We start from the raw sequence: 23,574 nt of genomic DNA, 5'->3' as shown, positions 1-23,574 counted from the left end.
GTGCTGGTAGAAGCTGTACAACTCAAGAGGTAAACAATCCAACCATTAATATATGCAGATGTGTTGTAGAAGGTACACAACACAAGAGATAAACCATCAAACCATTAATATACACAAATGCATTGTGAAGGAACACAACCGAAGAAGTAAACTGACCAACCCACTGCCATACACAGATGATGTGCTGGTAGAAGGTGCACAACACGAAAGGTAAACCATTAGACCCTTTGTCATTACACAGATGTGCTGGAATTGTTACACAACACAACAGAAGAGGTGCTGCTGTTATTGCCACATCAAACTGATGTAAATACCCCTGCATGGGATTTTGCATATCCTACTAATCCAGCACAAAGGCTTTATGCACTGCTGAATCATTGTCATTGTTGTGGGATTGCCTGCTTAGAGCAATCACATCAAGCCATAGCTGTTAACATTCGGAATGTAGCACCTTTCAAATGGCTCAAGTCAACCAAGACTGCCATAATGGCATATATGTGCTGGACTCTAAGATGTACCAGCCTGTATTTCAATAGTGTGTCAAACCTGTAAATTCTCTTCTTCAACAGACTGCTTATTTTCCCTATATAAAATTTTCCACAAATGCAACAAATTGGTGAATATGAAAAAACGTTGCAAGTGTAATACTGATTAACAGAATTAATCATACTAATAGGAACCAAATCAATTTAAGGACCTCCAAATACATACCTACAACTAAAGCAAAAAGTATGCATAGCCATCATATCTCTCAGATGTCCTTAATTGTTATGGATGTCTCTGATTTTGGCTCAGCATTTTACTCTCCATCCTAAAACTGGACTTTTTAGAAGTTCTTTGTCAACAGTTACAATATTTAAGAAGTGTCTCCAGTTTTGGATCTTTTTTTGTTCCTAATTCTAGATATGAAAATTGAGTGCTGTGATAGTCAGAGATTTATTGAAATACAGAACTATTAGTATTAGAAAACCTACGTTGTGGATGTCAGCTGTTAAACTATCTGTCCTTAACCACTGGCGGATGCAATGGCACTAAGTATGAATGTTAAATGTTTTTGTGGATGTTTTTAAAAGTTTGCTCAGTTTCTGTAACTCAAGTTATCCTGTCTAGGCCTAAGAACTAAAGTTTTAGGAGTCGTAAAGTTCATTTTGTCTTTCACTGTCTCATGGCAGCGCATGTACGAAAGGGTTAGCCAACAAACTTATAAGGAAAAGTCTAAGGATGAGTGGAAACTGAAAGAGTGTCAGGGTAGGAGTTTAAACTTGAGAGGTTTTAAACATGGACACCTTGTAGTACCAGCATGAAAGTATAACCAGGAAGGTATTTCAAAAATAGAAATGTTGGGGGGGCGGTAACATGATGGAGAAGAGAACTTTAGGAGAATACAATACAAGGTGCAAAGTATAGAGTTTTAGGGATGGTTACAATTAGTTTTGGAGGTGGTGTAGTACGTTCTGCCCTCTTGGGGGGGTATGCAGTATGTCATGGCATATATTTATGTTTTTCTAATGTGTGCTTCCATGTTTAGTGTTTTTTATGCACAAGATTTTGGCAACGTTCTTTGGCTTGCAACTGTGATGTTTATTTTTTCACTTACTCTGTACAGTATTGACACATAAATATATTATTATTATTTATAACATCAGTGATTACATGTTGAAGTAGTGTATTACTTTTGACGCTTTGTTGCATTCCCTGTATCTGTTGGTCATCTAGCCCCTGCTATGACCGTACCTGTTCATTACCCATCATTGGGACAACAGGCAGTCACAGAGTAGCCTTAATCCTGGCAGCCAAGAAGGAGTTTTTCCTTTTCTATCCCCACTCCCAGCAGACATGGCCTCATAGAGTTGAGAACCTTCAGTGAACTCACCCTGTAAGCATGCACATTCATGCACATATTCCATGAAGGCTGCCATGCAGACATGTCTTGACAGACCCAAGTGTCCATCTTTGAGTCATATGCTGCATGGCATACATCCATAGGTTTGGTGAGCAAGTTCAAGGCTTATTGCCCATGAAGGAGCTTTATGCACTATATCCTGTGTTAGAATCCTGTGAGTACCCATGTAATCATCCAATTTCTTCTTGATGGGATTAATTAATGGGATCAGTTTAACTGAGAGGGCAAGAGTATTTCACAGGTATGAGAGTCTTTGAGATATAAAGCTTTTCACATTTCACAATATGAGTGATATTAATTTTTCACTGAGGTTGTAACCCTTGTGCTCATGTCACTAGGAGATATTCTAGGCAAAGAGTGTCAGATAGTAAGTGGTCTTTTAATGCTTTGTATGTCAACCATAAGTCTTTTCTTGAAAGATCACAGGATACACAAAGGGGTGCTGTGGTCTTGCCTATAAGACAAACATTGAAGTCCTTCAGTTTGCTTATAAGGAATGTTTCTACCGTCTCCAACTACATGAAGATGTGTGAGTATGGTACAGAACAGGTACATTATTCTATTATTGATCTGATAAAATGTGTAAGAGAAACCTCTGGCATGGCTCTCAACTCCATTAATGATCATATGCAGTTGAAACTTATGTGCTCTAAGTTTATTTTTTTCTTGACTTTGTCTACAGTAAAGGTGGTTGAAAGAATCAGTATTTAGTGACTTATTTTCCACTGAAGCTGTGAGCATAGTCTAAGACAAATATATCAAACCTGTGCTCTATGGTGCACATGTGGGACTAATTTGCTTTGTGCTCCCGCAGTGCTCACACAAGTTATACAGTAAACGCACTGGTGTCATTCACTCACAGACCCTCACAACAATACTCCATTCATAAAATATTCATCAGTATAAATATCACATGCAAATGTCCTTTCACTCGCATTCATTTTTTCATTTATAGGTTCATAGGTTCATAGGTTGGTACTAGGCTATCAGCCCTAGGGCCTATACAAGCCTAGCCATAACAATTCTCTGGCTATTTCTTCCCACACTATTTACTTCCCGGACCCCTGTCTAGCAGGGCGACTGACATGATTCTCAGGGTGAATTTCCTTTCTCCTATCCAATCGTCAAGGTTCCTTTTGAAGAGGACCAAAGAGGCACTCTGCCTGACATGTATGGGCAATCTATTCCAGAGTCTGGGGAGCCTCTGGTTCAGGAACCGATCCCTCCAGCATGTTTTGTTTATTGTGATGACAAGGTTTAGATCCCTGGAGTGTGTGGCTCTGAGGGATTGGGATTTCTTTAAGTGTAGCATGTCCAACAGCTCTGGGTTTGACATGGCCTTGTATGTTAAGCAAAGATCGCCTCTGAGTAGACGATATTTTTTTAAGACGGTCAGCGTAGGGCATCTGCTTTAGGCCTGTGATTCTTTTAGTGAGGTATTTCTGTGGCCTTTCCAATTGTTGCAGATGTCCTGAGAGGTACATATCAAATGGGGCGTTGTATTCTATAATGAGTCTAATGAGGGATGAGTACAGTGGGACAATGACCTCCTTTTTTCTGGATGAAAAGCCCGTAGTGATGAGGCGAGCCACACAGAAGGATTTCCTGACTGTTGTGGCGATGTGGTTATCAAAGGTAAGACCACTGTCCACCTGTGTCCCTAAGTCTCTTATCACACTTTCGGTATTTAGTGTACTGCCACCTATATGGTAATTCACGGATACATGTTTTTTTCCCAAAGGGGATAACTATACATTTCTTGGCATTGAACTTGAGCCCAAGGCTCTGGCACCAAGCATCTGTTTCTGTAAGGCCCTTTTGTAGAGTCTCCACATCATTTGGGGGATTCAGTAATGGCTCCCAGTTTGCAGTCATCTGCGAACTTTGTCCAGAGTCCCTTAGTGTTGGCCTGTACTTCAGAGAAGTAGATGCCAAACAAGAACGGTCCCAGGCCTGAACCCTGAGGTACTCCACTTGTCACTTGTCTGGAGCTGGATTTGGAGTCGGCTACTTTTACAGTGTGGGTTCTATCAGTAAGCCAGTTAGCAACCCATTGGATGATGTAGGGATTAATGCCCAGCTTAGTAAGTTTATCTATGATTCCAGAGTGGAGGATGGTGTCAAAGGCCTTGGCAAGGTCTAGACAGGCTGTGTGGACCACCTTACCCTTGTCCATGGCTCTGGAGACTGATTCAAAGAAGTCAATCAGGTTCAGGAGACAAGATCGGCCCTTCACAAACCCAAACTGGGTGGGGTCCAGGTTTTGAAGGTTGCCAATGTCTTTGTTTATAAGTTCCCTGGTAATACGCTCCAAGGCCTTGCAGATAAGGCTTGTCAGACTGATGGGACGGTAGTTTCCGGGATCCAAGTTGGATTCCCCCTTGTGGAGTGGGATAACTGTAGCTCTGCGCCACTCAGTGGGCACGAAACCTGAGGTGAGGCTATGATTAAACATGACACTTAGGTGAGGTGCCAGTTCATATTGTAGTTCATGTAGTACACGGCCCGGGATGTCATCTGGTCCCAATAATGCTGTATTCTTAGTGCATTTTTTACCTTTGTGGCCATTATTACCGGAATTTGGCAATCTTCCAGTACTGAGACGGGCCATTTAGGGGGTGAGGGGGGGTGAAATTGGCATTGAATCGATCTGCCAGGATACTGGCAATATCCTTGGGATCAGTATATTTAATGCCATTCTGTTTTAGCGCAGAGCAGATCTGAGCATTGCCATTTAGATTCTTGACATAGTTATAGAATGCCTTGTGGTTGTCTTTGGAATCTTTGGCAATTTTATTTTCGTAACTAGCTTTGGAGGATTTTATGAGGGATTTCAGTTTCTTACTGAGACTGGTAAGGAAGTTTTTTGCATCCTGGGATTTTCCTCTTTTCTGCAACAGTTTCTTCCTTTTGTTGTAAAGTTTGTTTATGGCAGGGGAGCACCAGATTGGCTTCTTTTTTTTGGATGAGGGCATCTTGGTTCTATTTGGGATGGCACGATTTATGCATGAGTGGATGTGCTCATACAGTGCCTTAGAGTAGGATTCAGCAGTTGAATTTTCAGCTCCCATCTGCATGGGTGTCATGACGTTTGTCACTTCTGACTTGAGTAGCATGAAGTTGGCTTTGGAGAAGTTTTTTATGGAGGTTTCCTTACTGGGGGGTGGGGGTGGGATGCGGATGTTATGGGTGATTAGCTTATGGTCAGACCTGACTAATGAGGGGGTGACCATAGGTGTGGAGCATCGATTTCCCATGTTGGTAATGACCAGGTCTAGGATACTGGAGCCTCTGGTGGGACTATGGATTAGTTGATCCAGGGTGTTGGAATTTATGAATTCCAAGAACCATTGGGCAAAGGTGTTGGCACATGAGTAGTTTTCCCAGTTAATGGCAGGGTAGTTAAAATCACCCAGTATTAGGGTGTTTGGTTCTATCTTAATATTTTCCAGTATGTTTAGAAAGGTGTAGTGAGAATCTTGGGATATGGTGGGGGATCTGTAGCAAACTACAGTTTGGATTGCAGTCTTACCTAGTGTTCATAGGTTCATAGGTTCATAGGTTTATACTAGGCTATCTGCCCTAAGGCATTTATAAGCCTAGCCCAAAGTTTTGTGACTTACGCCACCCCTTATATGAAAAAATACTGTACCCATTAGTTTGTTGTGCCTCTGTCCAGCAGTGACACAGAGATGATTCCTGGGGTAAACCTACGATCTCCCATCCACAGGTCAAGATTTCTCTTGAACAGAGCCAGCGAGGTGCTCTGCCTCACATGGACCGGGATTTTATTCCACAGCATAGGGAGTCTCTGAGTGATAAATCTATCCCTCCAGCATGTCCTATTTATATCCGTGCTAAGGTTTAAGTCGCTTGCTCTAGTGGTTTTGGTGGATTTGGATTTTTTGAGGTGGAGCATGTCCATTAATTCCGGGTTGGACATGGCCTTGTATGTCAGGCACATGTCACCTCTGAGCAGACGGTATGCGACTGAATAGAGCTGGAGTTTCTTCAGTCTGGCAGCATATGACAGATTTTGGAGCCCCTTTATCCTTTTGGTGAGGAACTTTTGGGGTCTCTCCAATTGCTGCAGATGTCGGGTGAGATACATCCCGAATGGGGCATTGTACTCGATCATTGGTCTGATAATTGAAGAGTACAGGGGAACAATGACCTCACTAGATCTGGATGTGAATCCCTTCATGATCAGGTGGGCAATGTAGAAGGTCTTTCTAACCACTTTAGCAACGTGAGTGTCTAAAGAAAGGCCACTGTCAACCTGGGTCCCCAGGTCCCTGATAACCTCTTCTGTGCTTAGTGGATTGCCACCTATATGGTAGCTTGGGGTTACCTTGTTTTTCCTGAACGGTATGACTATACATTTTTTGGTGTTTAACTTCAGGCCATGGCTCTGGCACCAGCTATCTGTTTCTGTGAGTCCTTTCTGAAGGATATCTGTGTCCGATGCACTTTCCACTATGGCGCCCAGTTTGCAGTCGTCTGCAAACTTTGTCAGCCAAAGTCCTCCCATGTTGGCCTGTACTTCTGAGAAGTAGATGCCGAACAATAGGGGGCCAAGGACCGAGCCCTGTGGGACACCACTTGTGACCGTCCTGGAGTCTGACATAGCGCCAGCAACTCTAACCCTGTGGGTTCTGTCCTTAAGCCGGTTTGCAACCCATCTTGTGACATATGGGTTTACATTTAAGCTGGTAAGTTTTTCTACAATACCCCAGTGGGGTATTGTGTCGAAAGCCGTTGAAAGGTCAAGGTAGGCTGTATGGACTGCCTTTCCCTCATCAATGGCCTTGGTGACTGTTTCGAAGAAGTCGACCAAGTTGAAAAGGCATGATCTGCCCTTGACGAAGCCAAACTGGGTCGGGTCCAATGTCTGCAAGTCCCCTATATCTTTGTTTATGAGCTCCATTATGATCCTCTCCATAGCTTTGCAGACTTGTTAAGCTAATGGGGCGGTAATTACCAGGGTCCGTAGAGGCACTGCCTTTGCGGAGTGGGACCACAGTTGCCGTACGCCACTCCTTGGGCACGTATCCTGTGGTAAGGCTGAGATTAAACAGCTGCCTTATGTGCAGGTTTAATTCCTCATTTAGCTCATGTAGCACACAGTCGGGGACACCATCCGGTCCCATTGATGCTGTGTTTTTAGCTTTAGAGAGAGCAGCTTTCACCTGCGCATTTGAGATGTCTGGGAGGCTACACTCCGCTGGGATAATTATCTCTCCTTTAGGGGGGGAGAGGGGGGTGAAGTTTGCACTGAACCTGTCTGCCAGTATGTTGGCAATGTCTGTGGGTTCAGTGATTTTTGTCAGTTGCACTTGGAGAATTTCAGACACATTGTGTTGGGCAACTAGCCTGGTGGTGTGAATATCCTTGGTGAATATTGACACTCCTCCACCTGTAGTGTTTCGGTCCTGCTTTGGTGGCCGAAAAGTGTGGTAAGAGTTGCAGCCTGGTATTGCAGGGGTGCTCTCTGGAGCCTTGAACCAGGTCTCAGTTACTGCACAAATATCGATGTTCTCCATTTTTAGGAGTGCCTCGAGAGAGTGCATTTTGAGGTTTAGACTTCTAGCATTGAGTAGCATTACCTTCAGATTTTGCATGCTTGTACCTGTTACGGTGGTGGTTTTGTCCTTTGAACTTTGCCTAAAAAAGGCACTATAGGGGTGGCAAGAGCTTTAGCCAGTAACCTGAATCCCAGGGGCGACAGGTGCAGACCATCTCTGGCAAAGCAATGTGGTCTGTCAATCATGTCGTCCCAGGCAGACAGATACTGGATCCCCTTTGAATGACACCAGAAGCTTAGCCAATTGTTCAAGTCAATCATTTTATCCTTATATTGTGGTATCATTCTGGGCAAAGGCAGGATTCTACTCAGAGCTAGGGTCATACCTGCTTGGGCCACATGATCCGAGAGCTCTTCCATGTCTCTTTTCATGTAGTCCAGGGAGGTACGTGTCAAGTCATTCACTTCAACATGGACAATGATGGAGTCATTTGTACTTGTTGTGGAGTGACTTGAGTGCATGCGTTATGTGGCGGATCCTGGCACCCGACAGGCAGCTAACTGTAATTTTCTCCTTGTTCATCCTGGTGAAAGGGACATCAGTGTGCCGGACTATAGAGTCACCTATGACTAAAGTGTTAGGTACATTGTCTTGCCTTAGGGTCTGTTGCTGGGTGGCATACAGGTGTTGTGAACTATGTGACACTTTGGTTGTGATTGGTGTTTGTTTACGTTTCAGCTTCAGAGGTCCTTGTTGCTTGGGCAGGTTACAGTTAAGGGCCTCTGCATATGTGGATTTAGTGTTGCTATATGTGGGTGTTGGCGGTGTGGGTTTAGAAGGGCTGTGTGTTGCTTGAGATGTAGTTTGGGTGTTAACCTTCTCCTCTTGACTGTCTAGCACAATCTTGGGTGGAGAGAGCTTTGCTTCCATTTTGGCTATGTAAGTGCATCTCGCACAGGTTGTAGTGTTGGGTGGTAGGAGGAGAGGGTTGTCTGCGTACATGTGTAAAATCATATCCCTAACATTCATGCATTGTTTACTTACAAATACCCATGTACATTCCCAACCAGATTGTTTTTCAGTCACACATTTTTGTTTCATAAAAACAGTTCTCATCCAGATAAGTAACTGTTCATTCACACCGTTTTGAACCTGTATACACATCACTTATTCATTTTTACAGACATTCTAATGGCATATGTGGTGTCCAGCTAACCCCTTCTAAATAAAAATAAATACATGCATATACGTATGCATACATACACACATACATATATGCATATGTACATAAATGGATTATTTAGAAACGCTAAAGACTGTTGATAAGTCAGTATCGAAGGCTTATTTTGGAAGAGCAGTGCAGTGTACTCTGGTTCACCTGAGGCAAGAAAGGAGGATTATCTGGTTAAGCAATTTGCTGTACGATCAAAAGCAGTGACCTGGGAGCACTCTAATGAAACATAATCTGTCTGATGCCCATTGTTTGTCTGATTACCTCCCTTTTTATGTTTTTGAAATGCATGTGAAATTCAAGACAGTCATCTCTGCTGTTTAAGTATTGTTCACCAAAACGGAGTATGAAAGGTTTTATTACTAGATTTATTTTATTTAGTATGAGCCAAGGTTGGTAGCCTACATTTCCCTTTCTTTTATTTTAGACAAAAGTTAAACTCAGTTTCATCATCATCATCAGCCCCCTTTTTTTCCATTTTCTAAATGGGGTCGGGGCATCGTGTTAACTGTCCCCATCTCTCTCGATTCAATGTCACACTCCTGCCTTCTTTGACACTCATGCCTGACTGTCACAGATCTTTCACACAATCCATCCACCTCTTTGCTGGATGTCTTTGTTTCCTCTTACCTTCTTCCTGTCTGTCCCAAATCTTCCTCACCAGACTGTCTTCTGCTTTTCTGCACGTGTCCAAACCACCGTAATCTGTTCTCTTTGATCTTTTCTGCAGTTGGAGCTACTTTGGCTTCTGCTCTTATGTCCTCATTTATTTGTCTGTTCCACAAAATGCATCCTACCACCCTTCTCAGGCACTTCATTTCCATCACCTCTAGCTTTTTCATCTGCTCTGTCTTTACTGCTCAGATAGTACTGGTCGCACCACTGTCTTGTACATCTTACTGTTCAGCTTCTTTGGCATTTGTCTGTCACAGACTACACCTAGACTCTATGCCAGTTGGCTGCAGCCCCTCTGATTCTAGCTTTGACTTCTTCATTCAGACATCCCTTTTCCTCAATCATCTCTCCCAGATACTTGAAGCTATTTACCTGTTTCATTAGTTTGCTGCCATTGCCACTGTCTTATCTGTGTTTATTTGCATCCCATGTGCCTTCAGTTTTACATTCCATTGCTCTATACTTTGCTGGAGTTCTTGCTCAGAGTCTGCCTGCAATGCCACATAATCTGCATACAGCTATTTGTTGATCTATCAACAGTGACCTGTTTGCTAATGTAGTCCATCACCAGTATAAACAGCAGTAGGCTCAGAGCTGAACCCTAGTGTGCACCCACTCCCACTGGGAGCCTCTCTGTGAAGGCGAGCACTGTTCGTACTTGAGTCATTCGTTCCATGTACATAACCTGCACTAATTCTTGTCATATGCTTTCTCCAAGTCTAGGAATGCCCAGTTAGACTCTCTTCTCATCTCTAGCTTCTTCTCAACTATCTGTATCACTGCAAACATCAGGTCAGTTGTGCTGCATCCTGATCATCTCCGATCTTAAGAGGAATATTTAGCCATACCTATCCATGATATACATGAGCTGCCAATTATTACACACATAGTGGGGTGATACTTACACACAACTGGAACCTCCCCTTCCACTCTAGCCTCTTGGATTCACTGCTTCAAGAGGTCCCCCTTACACCACTTCAAGTCAGCAAAGTGATACCTGACCTGCTCACCAGTTCGGGGTATGCCAGTGGGACTGGTGAGGTCACAGGCGAGATGGTCCCAGGCCTCCACCTTATATTGGGAGCCCTGGTGCTGGCCATGCAGCAGTCTCTGATCATGGTCTTTGACAAGGAGTCCTGCCATGACTCTGGACTCCTGGATGCACCAGCGCTGCACCCCAAAGTGCACACTTTCTCCTCTTCCTGACATGGTGCCTGCAAGGGGAAGCTACCACCAGTTATGAGATATATTCCAACTTCATGGGTTTAAGTAGGGCTGATTTTCTGCACTTTTCCGTTATTGGCCAGTTTTGAAAAGGCTAGGCTATGGGCAAATCTGCTTACCTAGGGTTGGCATTGTTTAAAGGGTTATACCTCTGGGCACACTAAGTTAGCTAGCCTACACATTGGTTGCAACTCCTAAGCTGGCCTGTGCAATGCTTAGCATTGCTTACATTAGATTTTGCATTATAATTCCTTTCTGGCATTGATTTATTATGCATTACACCTTATATGTATGCCTGGTATCCATGATTCATGTGTACGTATACTGTATGGGGTCCTTGTATTTTATTTGGAACTTCAACACTCTATTACAATTACACCTGACTTCTGGGCTTACTGATGTCTCCAGTTCACATATTTTTGTTATTTAGTGGGTTAAGGCACATATGTCTATATAATGATTGTTTTCACAGGTTCAGTTTGATTTTACTATGGTGAAGACTTGGTTGCTGATACCTTGGTCATCTGTACTTCTGTGATGGCTTGGTGGTTAACTTCTGTGACTATGGGGTGTAGGGTCCTGGGTTCAAGACCTGTGTGGTTGTTTATTTTGTTGATGGGCAGAACAAGAGCCATTGGATACAGAGTGATTAAGGCACTTTTGAGAATTTGTAAGTGGGTTTGCGTGAGGGTAATTAATGCAAACCTCCAGTTACATATGCTTACAGGGAGTTAGCTTCAGAATTGCTTAACCTGTGTGCGCATTGCTTACCCACACACAAAAGGGCTTAAACCCACTTACTACTGCTTAAACATGCTTACTACTGCTTATTGGTGCTTAAACCTGCTTACTAATGCTTTATTCATTATGATACTGACACTTCACATGTGCATTTACTGCAATACTCCAGTTCATAAATATTTGTTATTTAGCGGGTTATGTAACATAAATATTAGTCATAACATGCTTTGCCATGGAAAATGGAATGTGCTGCAGTGGGACTCAAACCGGGAATACCTGCTCGTAAGGCGAATGCTCTGCCCACTACACCATTGCTATGTTGCTTCATTTACCTATATCTTCCTTGTTATCATCTTCAGCTATTTAAGCTGCATTAACCGTAGCTAAGCTATGGGCACACCCACGCACCTATGGTTAGCTTTTCATCGATTTTTTAAAAAAAATGCACAGGTTTGTTCATTTTATTTCTATATACTTTTGCTGTTGTATACGAGGGGGACTATTGATGGGGATATGCAGAAACCAATGAGCCATCTCGCTCATTTCTTACCCCTTTCTGCTGTTCTTTACTGTGGGGGCCTGTATATTCTGAGAGCTCTGCTCTCAGACATGCGCCCTGCACTCGTACATGCTCCATGTCGGTTTAGGAGCTCAGTGCCTTCATTAATATGTCTGGTGCGCTGCCATTCTGCTCCTAAACGGACGCTTCTGTGCAGGACTTAGCTAGTCCTGCATGGAAGAATAATGAATCCAGGGGAAGGTATTTACTAAAAATGGACCCTTGGGTTCCAGTCCATTTCATTTCTATAAGCAAACAAATAAGTAAATCAATAAATACATACATGTAGCAAAAGGAAAGTATCAGGCACGGCTCAGGAATAAACTTTAATAAAGTAAGCACTTTCACATCATAGACATTTCATCATACAATAAATACATAAACAAACAAGCATACAAATCAACTGATGTAATTCTCACTTAATATTGTCTATCATGAAAAAGTCTAATAGGTTCATTGCTGCATAGGTGTTTTCTAGGCTAATGACCACAAGGGCCTTTTTTTACCCTATCAATGCATCCCAAATATCTGACAAGTTATCATACCCTTGAGAAGTATAAGCATGGGATTGGAAGATGAAGTATTTACAAGCAAGGTCCGGGAGATGAAACATTTACAGTCTGTCTGTGTCCATTAGAGACATAGGTGCCAAACCTTGGATGAATTTCCTGTTCCCCATCCAATTGCCCAAGTTACATTTATATTGGGTAAGGAAGAAATTCTGCTTCAAATGGATGGGGAGCCTAATCCAGAGAAGGGTTAGTCTTTAGGATACCTACCTATCTCTCCAACTGGTCCCATTTATATCACAGGCAATGTTTAGGTCTTTAGAATGGATAAGTCTGTTGTTGTTTATTTTGCAGATGCAGGGGTCTGACAATGCCTTGTATGCCATGCATAGATCTCCCCTCAACAGCCTGTAGGGGACAGAATACAGGAATAGGGCCTTGAGATGGTCTGCATAAGGCATGTTACTTACGCCATGTATTATTTTAGTGGATGTTTCAATTGTTGGATATGCTTGATTAGGTACATACCAAGGGGGCGATTGTACAAAACGGTAGGTCTGATAAAATGCCAAATGCCATAGAACAGTGACTTCTTTGAACCTAGATTCCATACCTTTGTTTTTAAGTTGTACAACATAGAACAATTTCCTCACTACTGTAGACGTGATGGTCAAAGTCTGCATTACTGTCTATGTGTGCCCCCAAGTCCCTGACTACTGGGTCAACTCTTAGTGGTGTGTTGTCAGTATGATAGTTATCAGGAGTGGATGACTTTCCAAAAGGATAGCATTATGCATTTTCTTAACATTTAGTTTTAGTCCATGGCTCGGAACCCAGTTATTTGTCTGTGTCAACCTTTCCTGGATAAATTTGAGTCTGTGAGGGATTCAATGACAACTCCTAATTTGCATTCATCTGCAAATTTAGTCAGCCACAGGCCATTGCTCTTGTCTCACACTGTGCTTAATTTGTTTGCCCAACTTGTTTATTTCAGTTTCCAAAGTTGTAGTTCAACCTCTTTCCAATTTCTTATATTTTTTGTTTTCATCTTAATCAAGTATCTTGCTATTTTGTAAATATATCCTCCGGATGTTGTGTGCCTAGATCCTGATGTTAAGCATTTTTTGTTGGTTTCTTTTTGCATTCAAACAATTTCTCTTTCAAAACGTTCAACATTCCTTCTTCAGTTTTTCACTGAACTCATTAATCCAATTAGATTTATGGCGGCTGTTTTACTTCCTTACAATCTGTTATTAATCTTCTGTGCATTGGCTTAGATTTCAGTTTGGCAGAATTATCTAGCAACAGACTAATCTTAATAACTCCATGATCACTTCACCTCAATGGTGGTAAAACCTGACATGAAGTAACAGTCATTTCCTTAGGAACAAAACAAAAACAATGTTTAGAATGCCCCATTACATGCTAGATTCTTTTACAATCTTGAGCAATTGTTGTTCCTGAACATATGATGTGAATAATTTCCTGACATATTTTTGTTGAATCAATATTATTCCAGTCTGTTTCTGGTAAATTTAAGGCCCCAGCCACTGTTATTCTACCTTCCTGTAATTCATGCGAGAAATGACTTCCTCTAGGTTGCCAGCACTTAAATTTAGTGATCTATACAATCCAACAATTGTTATATGTTCCAGAGTTGTCTCTATGTCACAGTTACATAGTCTATAGTATTGGTGTTATCACTGAACTCACTCATCATCATCATCAGCCCCTTTTTCCCATTTATTCTACATGGGTTTGGGGTATCTTGTTAACTGTCTCCAACTCCCTCGGTTCAGTGCCACACTCCTACCTTCTTCTATACTTATGCCTGACTGTCACAGATCTTCTTTCACACAATCCATCCATACTTTCCTCCTCTCTGTCCCAAATCTTCCTCACCAGATTGTCTTCTGCTTTTCTGCACATGTCCAAACCACCGTAATCCATTCTCTTTGATTTTTTTCTGCAATTGGAGCTGCTTTGGCTTCTTATGTTCTCATTTCTTCATCTGCCACACAGTGTGCATCCTACCTCCCTTCTCAGGCACTTCATTTCCATCACCTCTAACTTCTTCAACTATCCTGCCTTTACTGCCCAGGTTTCTGTACCATACAGTAGTACCGGTTGCACCACTGTCTTGTACACCATACTTTTCAGCTTCTTTGGCATTCTTCTGTCATAGACTACACCTGACACTCCATGCTAGCTGGTTGCAGGCCCTCTGATTCTAGCTTTGACCTCTTCATTCAGGCTTCCCTTCTCCTCAACCACCCATCCCAGATACGTGAAGCTGTTTATCTGTTCCACTATCTTCCCTTCTATTTCTATTCTAGGATTCTTCTGATTTCCCCAATTTGCTACCATTACCACTGTCATATCTGTACTGCAGTGGTGATGCTGTGGAAGCGTTGTCACCTCATAGCAAGATGTTGTTCCGTTCAATTCTCAGCTAGAGCGTCTTCTGTGTGGAGGCATACGTGAATGGGGCATGCCTTCGTTGAAGGTTGTGCGTCAGGGTTGGTAACCCGGTACATAAAAATCCACTACCAATTATTAGAGGACCGGAGTTCCACTGTGGTGACCCCTAACTGGGAAAAAGCCAAAAGACACAAGACCACTGTCATATCTGTGCTTAGTTTCATCCCATGTGCCTTCAGTTTTGAATTCCATTCTCCTATCCTTTGCTGAAGTTCTAGCTCAGTCTGTCTGTACTGCCAGATCATCTGCATACAACAACTTTGTTGATCTGTCCCCTCTGACCTGTTTGCTAATGTAGTCCATCACCAGTATGAACAGCAGCAGGCTCAGAGATGAACCCTGGTGTACACCCACTCTCACTGGGAACCCCTCTGTGAGGCTGGACACTGTTCGTACTTGAGTCATTGGGTCTTTGTACATAGTTTGCACCAATTCTACCAATGTTTCTGGGACTTCAAACCACCGCAGTACTGCCCAGATCAGCTTTCTTGGGGCCTTGTCATATGCTTTCTCCAAGTCTAGGAATGCCCAGATGGAGTCTCTTCTCATCTCTAGCTTCTTCGCAAGTATTTGTCTTACTGCAAACATTGGGTCAATTGTACTGCATTCTGATCAGAATCCGCACTGCTCATCTCCCATCTTAAATTCTACTACTCTGCATATCTGTTTATAAATCACTCTCTTTAGAACTTTCATGCAATGTGATAGGTGTTTGATGCCTCTGTATTGCCCACAGTTGTGGCTTTCCCCTTTGTTCTTGTACACCTTTCTTTCCACACTGCTATTAGTACCCTCAGGAGCCATTTCTCCCCTATCTCACCCAGCATCTTTATAGTATCTGCTGTAACCTCATCTCTGACTGCTGCTTTCTCTGACTTCATTTTCCTTAGTGCTGTTCTTATTTCTTCTAGGGTGGGTTCCTTTTCTTCTCTCATCATAGGCTGTTTCTGGGGCAGTACAGCTTCTGTGGGGATTTCTTCATTAAGAAGCTGCTGGAAATACTCCTTCCATCTGTCTTTGATGTCCTGTGGGCTGATGAGCAGGTTGTTGCTGGCATTCATTATGAAGGGTGTCTGACTATCTTCTTTATCTTTCTATCTTTGCCTTGCAGCCTGATATAGTTTCTTTGTGCCATTTATTGAGTCATTTTCCAGAAGTTGGTACAGTGCCTCCGATGCCCTATTCTTTGCTATTGCAACTTCTTTCTTAGCTTCTTTGTTAGCCAACCAGTAGTCCTTCCTAGCCTGGTCAGTCTTTTCCGGCTCCCTTCTTCCTGCATTCCTTCTTTCTTTTGATGACTTCCTGGACTTCTGCATTCCACCACCAGCTTTCCTTATGTACCTTATTTCCGTACCTGGCTCAGTCATATATCTTTTCTCTAGTCCTAACGCATGCTGTTTTTAGGTGCTGCCATTCTTCTTCAACTCCACCCATTTCCTCCTCTTCTTGGGGTGCTAGAGCCCTGAGCAATTCCTTGAACTGTTGTACTTTCTTTCTAGTCAAGTTTCAGGCTTCTACCTGAGTTGCATGTTGGCTACTCTTGTATGTGATCTTGTGACTGTCTCTCGTTCTGAACCATGTGTTGGCTACTATCAAGCCATTTGCCAGACAGAAGTCTAGAATGGCCTCTTCTTCTTTATTACTGTTGCCCCACTCATGTGGACTCAGGCAGTCCTCATATCCTGTTCTGTCTGTCCTGATATGTGCATTCAAGTCACCCATTGTCAACACCAATTCATGTTGTCCTGCTTTATCTAGTAGGTCCTGCAAATGCTGTCTGAATGCACTCTTTCCCTCACTATCACAACCCTGTTGTGGGGCATAGACTGAGATTATGAATACTGATTTTCATTACACTGGAGTCTGATTGTCATGAGTCTGTCATTAATTCTGATGACATCCCTCACTGCCTTCTGAAGCCTCTTTCTCACAATAATTCCTATACCATGTCTAACCTGTCCCCCTCCTGAGTAGTAGAGTCTGGATCCAAAGCCAAGTGGCTTTGCTGCACTGTCCTTCCATCTCATCTCTTGGATACATAGGATGGCCAATCTCCTCCATATCATCATGCCATCCACTTCCAATCTGCATGCTGTCAGTGAACCTATGTTTGGCAGGTTGGTTGGTTTTACATCCAGCTTTTGCTCAACACAGCTATCCCAGGTAAACCAGGCTGGGCAACTAGACACCAGCTGGCCAGTGGCTTATTGACCCAGTTCTGCTGGGCTTTATGGCAGGCACACACTGGCCAATAGGGAAACATATACCCTTCCCACCATTAGCAAACGTCCCTGGCGTAGATCAGAGTAGGCCGGATCCTCAGCCCACTTATCACCAGTAACTACCCATGCCCATTTTGGTGCCATTAGTCAACATGACCAAATCACCTAGAGCCATATTTTACACCTTTGAGTGGCTAGTCCTGCCATGGTGCACAGTCTGTGATTAGTGTTCGCCTAGAGGATACTGCTCACCACAGCAGATGCCTAAAGCAGTTGGTCTGTACAACTCTTCCACCTATAGGGTACCATGTAGAGTCTGTGCTGCTGCCCACAGCTCCATTTATTAGTGAATTTGAGATGGAAACACTCAGCATATTTGTAAATGGGACAAAGCCCAGAGAAATACAGGGAGAACGTGCAAACTCCAAAGAGACATTGGATGGAGGTCAGGCTCGAACCCTATACCTTGTGCATGGGAAGTGAAGACCTTAACCATTATGCCAACTGGTCTCACTGAACTCACTTAACATGTAATAATCATAGGTCTCATAACTATCTCTAATCCCTATTATAACACCTCCACCAGATTTTTTTGTAAGAATGTCTGTTACAGTAAAAACATTTATACCCTGACAGAACAGGTTTCCAGTCATTGTTCTTTAATCATTTTTCACAAACAATAACAATATCAGTCTTGCAGGAACATAGAAAATTTTCCATTGAAAAAAAAAACATTATTATTAATGCTCCTAGCATTAACAATCATCAGAGATGCATCGAATGTTGTTATCTGTGAACTGTTAAATTATCGACCTGGCAAATATCCTGCCTTGAGTTTGTCAAATATTGCAAAACATCTGCTGGAAAAATTCTCCTCTGTGATCTTGTCAAGTGTATGCCATTGTGCATTTGACGCAATTAGCAGATGTCCTTCTACCTCTAAGTGCATGAGCAACCATTGTTATTAAACCATCATATTTATAATGACTAAAATATTGTGCTAAATTCTTAACTACGTGGTAGCAAAATTTGAATTTTGATGTGAAAATAGTCTGTAAAATGTATTATCAAGAAGAACTATTCAGTTTTTCAAAATAATCTCCCTTATTCAGAATGAATTACTCTCAAACGTAGTGAATAAATGTATATTGCAACCATCATCTTTCTGATTACTTTTCTAACAGTAGTGCTATATCTTGGTACAATATAAATTGCTATGTCTGAATGTAAATTCACTTACCAGAGAATTAGAATCTTTACAATATTTGAGTTACTGTAAATGTGAAGTTCTACTAGTAAGTTTAATTTTCCTACTAGAGATGGTAGGATCTAATGTTTGTATTAGTTGTAAATGTATGTTGCAAATCGTACCTTTTACACCAGTGATTATGCCCCACAGTTTAGATAGTCAGCAATATAATAAATGCTGTATATTTGGTCCAGTTATATATGCAGAGCATTTTATATTAGCCAAACTGTTCCTAAGTTGAAACAATTAATTAGTGAACACTTTATTTACATAAGGTGCAAACGTATACTCAGTGCCCTATATAAACACATATCAGATCACTGGGATGTAAGATTTAGTTTCAGTAGTATGGATCAGCTTCCAAATTTGGCATTGAATAAATTCAGTTTCTCTGAAGCATTGGATATCAATGAAAAAAATTATGGCTAAATAATACTGGAGCTTTATTTAAACTAAGTCTCAGTGATACGAGACTGAATATGAAATGTCAGCACATTATATGAATAACTATTGAATGATGTTATGGACTGCAGTAGCCACATACTACAAGCATTATAGAATCTGCTATGTGTGAGCTACAATTTTGTTGACTATATATGTATATATATATATATATATATATATATATATATATATATATATATATATATATATATATACATAAGGGTGCCATTAGTTTGGACACAGCATGCATTTAAGATCTTCCACTGACTTCAGTAGTTTTTGCCAGTGGTAGGTGGTAGCATTACATTACAGTCAAACTGCAACAATTTGACTGTAACATACTCAAGCTATGTTCCTCTTTCTCTGTGGTTGTGCGACCATGGAGTTAGTATATTTAATTTCCAGAATAAGGTTTTCCTCTTCTTGGTCACAAATGCAGTAAAGTAGCTATGGCAGGGTAAGAGTGGCCACAGCCCAGGGTGCAAGGTGTTAGGAGCATGATCTGATGATCCCAATCACTCTTTAATGTAATACAGGTTTTTAAAAGTAAGTATTGTATTTGCAGTCAAACCTGAGCACTATAGCACTCCCTGTGTGGTCTAAATTGCAAGCAACTGCTTGCTACATTGTAACAAACAGTTTGCTAGAGTTTAAAAGTAAAACAAAACAAAAAAATCTTTTTTTGAACTAAAACGTGTGCTGAAGCACTCCATGCAGGTAGGGATAAACTGTAGCAACTGTTTCCAAAAGTTTGTTTGTTACAGTTTAAAGTAAGAATTTCTTTTTTAATAAAATATCTTAAAGGAGTGTTGAAGGCAGGACACAGAAACTGGACCTGAATGGCTGGGACTGGGGGAGGGGTATCATGCATCTGGCCATCTGATTGGCATGCTAGTAGAAGGAACATCCAATTTTTTTTTTTGTGGGGGTGCATAGATCTAACTAAGCCTTTGACTTATGGCTAATTACAGTGAAGTGCTTTTTTTGTCTTTGTTCTTCACTTGAAGTGCTAAGGGGTGGGGCAGTGGTTCATAATACCTGCCCAGGGTGCTAATTGAGCCAGCTATGCTTCCGCATAAATGTAACTCATTTGTTTACATTTATGATCAGTTCAATTAATGTTCTTTGGTTTCTACCAATGTGATTGCCAATGAACCTGTTCTATGTATTTAGTATTTACTGATGATTAAAGTGCATCAGTGAAGGTACAAAATGTTGAATGTATGAAACTTTGAAACCACAAAGTTTTGAAAACTGAATTTATCCTTTCCCCACTGTTGTGCAATCCTAGAATTGGCATATATACTTAGAGTGGGGTGCAAGGGTACATATAGGCTTGCCCACTGCATAAAATTGGTTTTGACATTTTGTGGTTTCAATGTTTTGTACCGTCAACATGTACATTCAACAAAACAGAGGGGATCATATATATATATATATATATATATATATATATATATATATATATATATATATATATGTGTGTGTGTGTGTGTGTGTGTGTGTGTGTGTGTGTGTGTGTAAAGATCTACTTCTGTATACCAAAATCTCACTTAGTCCAACAACGAAATGATGAGACAACATTGCCAAAAATTTACTTTAACGAACATCCAGATCACCATAACCTAACCCCAGGAAACTAACTACAATAACCACCAACACTTTAAAAAGAAACCAAAGAAAATCAAACCCACCAGAGTGAGGGGCTTCACCCCCACCCCACCCCCACCAGCTCTGAGATCACACTATAGTGGACAAAAGGGAAAAATTCACCATGGTGGCCAAGTAGTAAGTTTCCTAGAGTTAAAGTACAATGATCCGGGTGTACGTTAAACTAAATCAACATTGTCTCTTTGTTTTGTAGTTCGATTAAGTGAGAATTCAGGAAATAGAAGTAGACCCAATATGCTGCATAAAAAGAAAGGTAATATATTTCTAATGATACATTTTCATTTTTATCAGTTTTTATTATAGTCTTAGCTCTCACATAGTGAAGGTGTGAGTTTTTAATTAATGTTAATTATCGGGTTTTTTTTGTTATCTAGTGAGGAAGCTCAATTTTTTGGAGGAACAGGTCTGTTTTGCTGCTGGAACATGTTTTACTTGATTCTGTGCTGATACCACAAATGTGCACAGTTCTGTGTTAATTCTGGATAATAAACACAGTGATCTTCGATATACAATTCATTAGCCAATATACCTGGTTGCTTATTTAATAGTGTTGGACTGGGTCTCGTAGACATACACCTTAAACTGTTTAACCTGCTTATAGCTATTGGTTTTGTCCCTGATGAATGGATACTGCAGTGATTATGCCCCTCCATTAAGGGTGGCCTTACAAGTGATCCTTGTAATTACAAATCTATCAGTCTAACAAACCTCAACTACAAAGTTAGGGAATTTATTATAACTGATCTCATAAACTACAATATCAGGAATCTTATTAGAATTCACGCCAAGCAATTTGGTTTTGTGAAGGGTAGATCCTGTCTAGTTAAACTGCCAAACTTCTTTGAAAGGGCTATAAACAATGTAGATGGTTGCCGTGCAGTACATGCCACATACTTTGACCTGGCCAAGACCTTTGACTCTGTTTATCATGCTGACATTATACAAATGCCAAATGCTTTAAAAATTGACCCATATATGCTAAGATGGAGATTAAAGGACAGACCCCACACAGTGTGAGTTGCAGGTGCCTCATTGGAAAGTATGAAAGTGACCAGCAGTGTCCCTCGGGACTCAGTGCTGGGACCTCTCCTTCTCAGATCTCTGAGCAGACAGCCAAGACCTCTAGCTGACAAAGTTTACAGATGATTGCAAATTGGGTGTTGTTGTTATGTCGCACTTTGACAGACAGTCACTCCAGCATGAATTCTCCTTAGTAAACTCTTGAAATACTAAAATGGGCTCAGACTAAATGCTACAAAGTGTAGCATCATCTCCTTTGGTAGACAATCAATCCCCTCATCATACCATATATATAACACAGCACAACAAAACAAAAATGTACTTGAAGACCTAGGAAACTGAGTCGATAGCTCAGTGTCTTTTGACCATCATGTGACAAGAGCTGTTAGGAGATCCTTTTATTAAGTTCAGATAATTTCCAAAGGAATATTATCTAAAGAGGCAACTACTCCCTGATACTCACCATTTATCAGGTCACTTATTGAGTGCAACACTCTGGTTGAGATGTATATCATTAAACATATCAAACAATTAGAAAGACCCCAAAGGTTCTTAACTGAAAGGATCAAATGCCAAAAGTCCCTAAACTATCACAAAGAGCTTGAAGCTGTATCCTTTTATAGATTTCTGAGAGGTGACCTCTGGTTACCTCTAGTAGCATTAGAGACCGAATTGTCCTAGACATCCTGTAACTGCTTTAAGTCCAATACAAGAATCAGGCATATAAGTCTTCAACAACAAAGCACAATGGAGAGTCAGATTTATAATACAGCCTAAGAAACTTCTGGAACTAGCTTCTCCTCCACATTAAGCAGTGTGACCCACTATTTTCCTTTAAACATAACCCAGATAACTGGAAAGGAGTTCACAAGTTCATAGGTTCATAGGTTCATAGGAAGTCGTTAGGCTAATGGCCCTAGGGCCTTTACAAGCCTAGCTGTATAAATATCCTAATTGACCATAGTTGGATGGTCATTGTTAGCAGAGTGATTCTATAATCAGCGCTGACTACTCCTGTCCATGAGGAATATAGGTGCCACCCCCATGGTGAATTTATTGTCACCCATCCACTTATCAAGGTTGTGCTTAAATAGGGTCATTGACGAGCTCTGCTTCCCATGAAGTGGGAGCTTATTCCAGAGGAGTGGCAATCTCCATCAGACATATCTGTGCCTCCCATATGTTCTGTTAGTGTCACAGCCGAGGTTGAGATCCCTGGAGTGAGTGACTCTTTTCCCATTTGATTTGTGCAGCATTTCCGTTAGGGCAGAGTCAGAGATCGCTTTGTAGACCAGGCGCAGGTCGACTGTCAGCAGCCTGTATGCTACAGAGTACAGTGACAGGGCTTTCAGTCTATTCATATAAGTCACAGTTAGGAGGCCCTGGATCCTCTTGGTTAGAAACCTCTGTGGTCTCTCCAGTTGCTGCAGGTGTCTGGTGAGATGCATACAGAAGGGAGCATTGTACTCAGTTATACTCAATTAGTGGTCTGATGAAAGTTGAGTACAGCAAAGTTATAACCTCCTTAGTCTTGGATGTGATGCCATTATTTATGAGATGTGCAATGTAGAAGGTTTTCCTTACCATTATGGATATATTGTGACTGAAGTTTAGATTGCTATCAACCTGTGTTCCTAAGTCTCAGACCACTGGTTTTGAGCTTAGAAGCATGCTATCTTTATCATAATTAGCAGGGGCTACATCTTTGTCAAAGGAGATAATAAGATTTTTTTTGCATTTAGTTTTAGTCCGTGACTTTGGCAGCAATCATTTGTCTGCATCAGCTCCTTCTATAATATGTTTGCATTTTTGGAGTACTCGGTGATTGCGCCCAGTTTGTAGTCATCTGCAAACTTGGGAAGCCACAGGCCATCTACTTTCACCAGGACCTCAGAGAAATATATTCCAAACAATAGAGGGCCCAGCACAGATCCTTGTGGTACCCCACTGGTAACTGGTCTACTGGTTGAGGTGAACTCCCCAACTTTGACAGTGTGCATTCTGTCAGTGAGCCAGTTAGCTACCCATCTAGTGATGTATCAGTTAATCCCCAGCTGGGAGAATTTCTCAATGATCCCTGAGTGGGGGATTGTGTCAGATATCATGGCTTAATCAAGATA

Source organism: Protopterus annectens, chromosome 11.part0 (genome assembly GCF_019279795.1).
Source record: "Protopterus annectens isolate FY-2018-M chromosome 11.part0, PAN1.0, whole genome shotgun sequence".
NCBI classification, from domain to species: Eukaryota; Metazoa; Chordata; order Ceratodontiformes; family Protopteridae; genus Protopterus; species Protopterus annectens.
Note: the sequence above shows the minus strand (reverse complement) of the source record.